The sequence below is a fragment of the Engraulis encrasicolus genome, chromosome 14, assembly GCF_034702125.1.
Source record: "Engraulis encrasicolus isolate BLACKSEA-1 chromosome 14, IST_EnEncr_1.0, whole genome shotgun sequence".
Classification (NCBI taxonomy): domain Eukaryota; kingdom Metazoa; phylum Chordata; class Actinopteri; order Clupeiformes; family Engraulidae; genus Engraulis; species Engraulis encrasicolus.
Genome location: NC_085870.1, coordinates 30,050,961 through 30,059,394, shown reverse-complemented (window position 1 = coordinate 30,059,394; position 8,434 = coordinate 30,050,961). Strand labels below are relative to the sequence as shown.

General features: G+C 44.8%; 1 protein-coding gene across 2 annotated transcripts in view; it reads right to left on the bottom strand.

The window, feature by feature from the left end:
* plekha6 (pleckstrin homology domain containing, family A member 6) overlaps nt 1-8,434 on the bottom strand; it is a 111,439-nt gene that overhangs the window by 76,594 nt on the left and 26,411 nt on the right. For both annotated transcript variants that reach the window (XM_063215387.1, XM_063215386.1), the window contains exon 2: nt 6,832-7,006. The gene's annotated coding sequence lies outside the window, so the exon portion shown is untranslated. The remainder of the gene's footprint in view (nt 1-6,831; nt 7,007-8,434) is intronic.

Below are 8,434 nucleotides of genomic sequence, written 5' to 3'. Positions count from 1 at the left end.
GTTCTGAAATGAAAAGGACTATACGCTAGATCAGGACAATAGCAACCAGCTGCCTCGAAAACATTTGCACTTGCACCATCAATTATTCATTTACTTTGTACTGTACTGTTGTACAAATGGCATGCATGTACAGTATATTTTGGTGAAGGAGGTGCACTTTATGTCTATACATGTACAAGGTGTACGGCCTACATATTCTATTCTATTCTATTCTATTCTATTCTATTCTATTCTATTCTAATTCTATTCTATCCTGGGCCCTACCTATCCTGGACCCTGCTTGCCATTCTGCAAGACAAACAGCCCAGCCTTGCTTCAGTTTAAGCTTTCTCCACCTGTAGCTCCCAACAGGGTAGGCGGGCTGCATGCCAACGACAAGCTGAACAAAGTTGCAGCACGTGTGGGAGCCTCTGGGATTTGTGTACACCAAACATGTGTACTCACACCGAATACTCCAGGGGCCTCCCTGCCAGTGTTTGTGCATACACAGACTAACATAGCTCTGCAGCTTAATGAGATCTAATGTCTTTTACTGTACCATAGCCTACTCTCACTCAAAAAAGGCTCTGGATATGCTGGTAATTCAGGGTCAGTTGAACCCTTGTGAATCCTGTGCTTGGTGTGCTGGCCACAGTATGAGACACCATATGATCTATTGTTGTGACTGAAAGACCACTTCAAATTCATACGGCATGAATAAGAATAGTTATGTTTATCATTAAAACACACATCGAAATACAACTGTAATTCAAATATTTGTTATGGGACATCAAAGCTGTTTAATTAATAAAATAATAATGATAAAAATCATATAGTTATGAGATTGTTTGTCTGTTAGTATCTTATTGTATTGTAATTTGGCTTCATCTCAGTACCACTGACTGAACGTCTCTCCTTCATTTCTAGATATGTCTACTTATCTGTCTTTGTGTTGTGTGCCCCTCTATAGCTTCTCTAACATCAATCAGAAACCACAATATCTTTCAAGCCCCAAAAAGAAATCCAATTGCTTACAACCTAACCCCCTTTAGATACCATGGACCTGGATGAACGAGAATCTTCACAGATGTTAAGTCCCTACAGTCTGTGCAGCTACTGTAGCCCCTGAGAGTGTGATGATGCCCATCTCTGACGTCTTCTGATGCCCCTGATTGTCTCTCAGCCGGCTCCACTGCGCGTGTGTAATATGAGCCACGCCAGAGAGCCATGTTCCCCGTGTCCATCAAACAGCGATCAATACTGCCTCACTCTCAGAGATGTGTAGGAACAAGGCCTGGCTAGCTCAGAGATAAATACACAACATTAGTGACCAGGCACCAGGCACTTAGGCTACTACGCTGCAAACGATTCCACTCCAACATCGGATACTTTAAGCGATTAAGTCATCTTTCCTTCTTGAAAGAGATGTATTATTGTTACACATTTTGTTTCTTTTTATTATTATACATTTGCTTGTTCTTTTGTCTCTCTATAACCTCTATTCCTATCTACCCTCCTCTCTCTCTGTCTGTCTGTCTGTGTCTCTCTCTCTCTCTCTCTCTCTCTCTCTCTCTCTCTCTCTCTCTCTCTCTCTCTCTCTCTCTCTCTCTCTCTCTCTCTCTCTCTCATAAAACGCATTTATCAGGATGACTCAACCGTCCTCACCTTGTGGGCAGACAAAGCCAAAAGGAGGAGCGGGAAGTGAACGTCAGGCCACCCCTTCCTTCCTCTCTATCCACCCCTCCTTCCCTCGCTCCTTCTTTTCTCTGTTAGTTAGTTAATTCATAGTCTCAGTTAATCTCTCTGTCTCTCTCTCTCTCTCTCTCTCTCTCTCTCTCTCTCTCTCTCTCTCTCTCTCCATGGGGCCCAAGCCCTGAGTTGGGGCAGGTACAGGCAGGCCTGTGGACGAGGAGGAATGCGAAGAGGAGGCAGCTCACCCTCAATTCAGCTCCTGCAACAGCTGGACATGACGGTGACTCAGTGTCTCTGAGCTCTTCTCCCCTCTCTCCCTTTATCACCTCTCCTCCATCTCTCCCTCCTTCACCTCCCCATCTTCCCCTCCCTCCATCATCTCTCCCTCGTTCTCTTCATCACCTCTTCTCTCCCTCCAAAACATCTTCATCCTTACCTCCTTTAATTATCTCTTCTCTCTTCTTCCCCTCCCTCCACCTCTCCATTCATCCCCTCATTCCTCCAGTCCGGGTGTCAGTCTGAGAGGGAGCCCCTTGTCTAATCGCTGAACAACAACACCTCTTATTTTAGAATCCCCCGGGAGCAGCTGTGCTCGGGCTGCTGTTTTCATAGCCGGCGAGCCGCGCAGACACACAGACAGACAGACAGACACTGAAAGGAATAAAATGGAAGATGAGGTTTCCAGGAAAGACGTGCTGAAAGATGGAGAAGAGGAGTAGGGGCAGACAGGCAGGCAGACAGACAGGCAGACAGACAGACTGACAGAAAGAAGGAAAGAAAGAAAGGAAGAAAGACAGAAAGAAAGAAAGAAAGAAAGAAACAAACAAAGAAAAAAAGAAAGAAAGAAAGAAAGAAAGAAAGAAAGAAAGAAAGAAAGAAAGAAAGAAAGGCTGCTGTCTGCAATCTCTCTGAATTTAGTTTCTAAATTGACATTAAATTAGCTACAGTCCTATTTGTACGTAAAAAAACCTACAGTGGTAAACTTCTGACTTTCAAACTTGTGACTCATTTTACATCTGAAATCCAATTTATAAACGAGTTTTTAAAAAGGAACAATTATCTTGTTGTTCTTAAGTTTGACGTGTATGTTTGTTTCTGTTTCTCCTGTACTGTTTTTTTTTATATAAATAATGAGATGCTTTATCTCCCTGAGTCAGAGACAGGGAAATGCCACTGTCTGTCTGGTCTTAAAACATGTGTGTGTGTGTGTGTGTGTGTGCGTGCGTGCGTGCGTGCGTGCGTGCGATGCAGAGTCTGCTTGTTTGTATGTGTGTGCCTCTGTGTGTAGGAGTCTCCTGGTACAATGTGTATTCTATTCTATTCTGTTCTATTCTATTCTATTCTATTCTATTCTATTCTATTCTATTCTATTCTATTCTATTCTATTCTACCTGTCCTCTGAAATGAATGTATACAGACTGTGTGTGTGTGTGTGTGTGTGTGTGTGTGTGTGTGTGTGTGTGTGTGTGTGTGTGTGTGTGTGTGTGTGTGTGTGTGTGTGTGTGTGTGTGTGTGTGTGTGTGTGTGTGTGTGTGTGTGTGTGTGTGTGTGTGTGTGTGTACGTACAATCACAAGTCTACTGTCATCAAGATGGTATTCTGGTAAGTTCTAGGGCCTCACCAGCAGGTCTCTACATGCGTTGCCTTCATCCCACATCCACATCCCACACACACACACACACACACACACACACACACACACACACACACACACACACACACACACACACACACACACGCACACACACACACACACACACACACACACACACACACACACACACACACACACACACACACACACACACACACACACACACACACACACGGCTTATGCTCTCCCCCACCGGCTCACTTCTGCCATCTCACCAATGTCTTCATGGTCAACCAAGTTACAGCTAATACAGTCGGTGCCTGAATGTCAAAACCAGGTTTTGCCCCCGACACCCTCCATACAACACTCTGGACAACTACCATCGGCCTGTTTTGATGGTAGGATAGGGCTGCCCGGAACCCACGAAAACATCAATTCCAGTCAAAACAGCCCCTCGTCATACCCAAAACTGAACTTCCCCACCCCAACCTTGATGATTAACACAGACAGACCCTTACGTATAGGTCCACTGAAACGACCATGCACTTGTACTCTCTATACCCCACTATCAACACCTATGCCCCAAGTGAATTCCAATGTCGGCAAGCTAAAAGAGGATGCTAATGTTATGACAAGGTCTTGATAGCAATAAAGCGGCTGGATAATTGGTCCATAGGTGTGACACCAACAAATACGCCATCTGCGCTGCAGCAGACGTTTAGGGAGTGAACACGCCGAAATGGTCCCTCGCTCAGTAGACTGGTAATTGGTGTTTGTGCGCAGCATGTCGCAATGCTGTGGTCACTGCAGGATGCAAATCCCAGATTGCAAGGCGTGCTTGTGGAGAGGCTGTCTGCAAGGAGGATTTGTTGATGTTAGAGTAGCAACTCCCAGCCTGAGTGAGAGTGACCCACCCTAAAAGACCCCACACATAGCAGCATGTATCCCATCAGACATTTTGTTCTTGGCTTACTGGGCCGTTTAAAGATGAACAAATAGATACCAAAGTTGAGGGGAAACGGATTTCTGCAAAGAAAACAACAGTTCTCTGTAAAAGGGAGCTCAGAATTTACAACTTTTCTAAACTGTCCTGGAGTCTTTCCATTTTTGAGTAGGGCTTGCAAAATATAGAGAGATACTTTGCGGTGTCTGCCTGAATACTGGCTAAAACTGATTACAGCAACCATGTAGCATTCATAAGGCAATGCTGCAGGGAGTTACATTTATGGTATTTTACAGTAATTTACTAGCCCCAAACACTAACCATTATGCCACGCACCATTTCATCTCTTGCCCCATCCTCGAGAGTGTGAAAAAAAACTGTTTGTACGTCTACATTTCAAATCCGTGCCTCGCCAGTCTTTCATGTGCGCAGCAATAAAAACACCTGCACTGATAATATTTATTCAGCTTCTTACCCAGCAATTACCGTGTCCCGTAACCGTTGGCCTTTTTGTCCTTTTATTTTGCTAGTTCATCTGATGACTCATGGCACAAACCCAAGCTCTCCTCAGCAGCTCTGCATTCCAGGGTTGCCTTACTGCCTAACAAAGAGCCTGGTGTCATATGATGGCTCAAAGCTGCCATCAGAGAACCTGCAGCAGGACATCTGTTTTTCAAACTATGGATTCGGATGCTCTTATACTGTACACCTGCAACGCTGTGGAATGGAGCTTCCAGCCTCCTCTGCTCTGCTCTGCTTTAGCCTGATGACAACCAACCTGCTTTGCTTTAAACAAAAATGGTATGCATACATTTGTAGGTAATTAAAGTTCTTTTTGGTCAGTGTTTATTTGCTCTGTCACAGATTTGGTGCGCACTGTACCTTTGTGGAGTAATTTAGGTGTTTTTGACAAATGTCTGGGCATGGAATTACTGCACTTCTAACTGAGGTTCATGCGTTGCTGAGTAGATGCCCTGTCGACAACCAGCCTGCTCCGCTCTGGAAAAGATTTGGCGCATACCGGAGTAATTGAAGATTTTTTTGGGTCAATGTCTGGCTGAACTTGTTACTCAAATGAATGGGCTGATGCGCTGCTGAGTAAAGCTTTTCTGCTGACCTTTCCCCATAACCTATTCCATAAGTGCTGATGCTCCAGATACTTCTGATACAACAAGGCCTTAATGGCCTCTTACACAGCACAAACAACATTTCAGATGCGCAGATAGCAAATTATTGCAATAGTCACAGACTAATCATGGGTAAACATGATACAGTAATTAATAATTACTATGAGATAAATGTACCGTGACATTGTAACACAACAGTAACACACACACACACACACACACACACACACACACACACACACACACACACACACACACACACACACACACACACACACACACACACACACACACACACACACACACACACACACACACACACACACACTTTGTTTTGTGTACTGGCTGTACAGAAGACATTGACTACAAAAAAGTCCAATATATAACAGGGAAGTGAACATCTCAATGTCAATGGGATGTTTGCAGCTATACAGCTACTTTGGTGGTCTTCAAATGTGAAAGCAGCGTGGGTTGAACATATGGTGATCTAAAAATGTTTTTAGTGATATAGAAACTGATTAAGTAATATAGAAACTGATTTAAAGATATAGAAACTGAATAAGTAATATAGAAACTAATCTAATGATATAGAAACTGATTTAGATGGTTTGATGACTCATCCCATACGACACAGTTGGACTGGTGATCCCACACAACAATGAATGATATGAAAGTCAAAAATGTCTGAGGGGATACTGTGGAGCAGTGCCCTAAGCCACCGTACCATATGTGGGTGACCTGTGTTCAAGTCCGGCCTGGGTCATTTCCCAACCCTACCCCGTCTTGCTCTTCCACTTACTTCCTGTCATCTTTCAGCTGTCCTGTATAAATAAAGGATAAAAAGCCCCCAAAACATAAAAAAACAAATATCCTATGCCTGGAATGTCTCCTCAAGCATTTAACACATCCTAAGAGACAGTGGGACAAATTCACTGACTCCACCAGAAGTTCACACCCATGGTGGAGTTTCAGGTATACTGAAACCAGGTATACTGACTATGCTCGATGCCTCCTTAACACACACACACACACACACACACACACACACACACACACACACACACACACACACACACACACACACACACACACACACACACACACACACACACACACACACACACACACACAACCACATCAAACTTTCATTGTCAGAAAAATCTCCGCTTTTCTTTCCGAGGTCTATGATACACCGCCAACCCCCTCCCTTTACCCCCCTCAAGACAGGCACCGTCACACAGGCACGTTTTCATTCATCCGGTGCCATTTGAGCAGGCAGAAGTACCTGTTTGGCTTTAGGACACAGAATTCTTGCTCAGGCTTAACTTTGGCTCCAGCCTATACACACAGACAGAAGAAAAAGGGTGGAAGCTGAAAAGAGTGAGAGAAACGGGAAAGAAACTGGAAACCACTCTTTTGTCTCTCCTCGTTCCCCTTTTTCTCTGGAACCAGGAAACGAAAATAGTTTTTAATGGGAAAAGGACTAAAAGCACATACCTTTCAGAGAACAGCTATCCTCTCACTCGCTTGCTCGCTCCTTCAGGCTGGTCTCTCTCTCTTCCTCACACACACACACTCACGCTGGTCCCTCTGGCACTGGCTCTGATGAAGGCTTCCCGCTAGCGATCAGCTACAGCAGCGTGGGCTTACTGGAGCGAGAGGGGCGGGGACACTGCACGAGAAGAAAGAGTGAGGTGGAGAGAGAGAGAAAGGGAGAGAGAGAGAGAGAGAGAGAGAGAGAGAGAGAGGCGACTTAGTGAAATAACCAAAACAACAGAACAACAGAAAGTTTCTGCTAGAGGAAGGAGAGGACTATGATATGGCCAGCTGTTCTCCGTCAGCATAATCCTTTCTTCCTATTCATTGTATTCTTTCTTTTCATTCCCCTCTCTCTCCCTCTCTCTCTCTCTCTTTCCCCTCTAATATGGTGTGACTGTAGGTTGGACAGCATCCAGGCGCACTGAGGAGGTGGCAAGTGAGCTCCTCCTGGGGAATTGGGACAAAGACACTCACTTTTCATTCGCTCAGGGAGTTCAGCTCACAGAGGGCAATCACTCAACAGCATCATAGCAAAACAAGAAAGCTTCACCTGACCTGAGGACGCTTCAAAAGCTTTGACTTGACTTGGCAAACTTTTTTGTCTGTGAGTCTCAGATTTTCTGTCTGTGAGTCTCACTACTTCGATATTTTATATTATGCGAAGGCGTAAGTATCCATACCATACTATTACGTGAACAAATATGCAATGCATGCATAGTAATTAACGTTTCACATTGTGAACAAAAAAATGGTTATATTGTGATTACATACAACATCTCCGATCAACAGTGTCACTGAGAAATTCATTTGAGTTTGCAGCAGCATGCATTCTCCCAGCAAGCTTAGCTGCAGCTCTGTTGTGTTTCTAGATGATGTTTTGCAAGGTAAGCTGCAGCTCCCTTTAATTGAGCATATAAAAAATGGGCAGAGCCTAATTGAGGGGACGTTTTGAACTGCGTGCCAACTGGCCCGTGCAAGACACAAATAAGCAAGCAAGTGTGCGCACTCACACTCACACACACACACACACACATACACACACACATACACACACACACACACACACACACACACACACACACGCCTCATCCAGTGTCTCAACACAGATGTGGACTGTAGAAGAAAGAGGGAAGCGAGAGAGAGAGGGGGAGAGAGAGAGAGAGAGAGAGAGAGAGAGAAAGGGGGGGGGAGTCAGGAGGAGAGTCTGCGAGACAAGTATGTGTTTGCCGAAAGAAGTACACAGGATAATGCATGCTGTGCGTGCAAATGTCTGTCTGATAGAAGGGGGAGAGTGAAACACAGACACGGGAGAGGAGAGAGGGGAATGGAGGAGACGGACGGAGGGAGAGCAGAATGAAAAGGGCACAGCAAGAAACAGAGATGGAATGTGTATGGGAAAAGGAGATGAAAGAAGAGGAATAATGCGAGCGCGCGTGTTGATGTATGTGCTATGTGTATGTGTGCGTGCGTGCGTGCGTGCGTGCGTGTGTGTGTGTGTGTGTGTGTGTGTGTGTGTGTGTGTGTGTGTGTGTGTGTGTGTGTGTGTGTGTGTGTGTGTGTG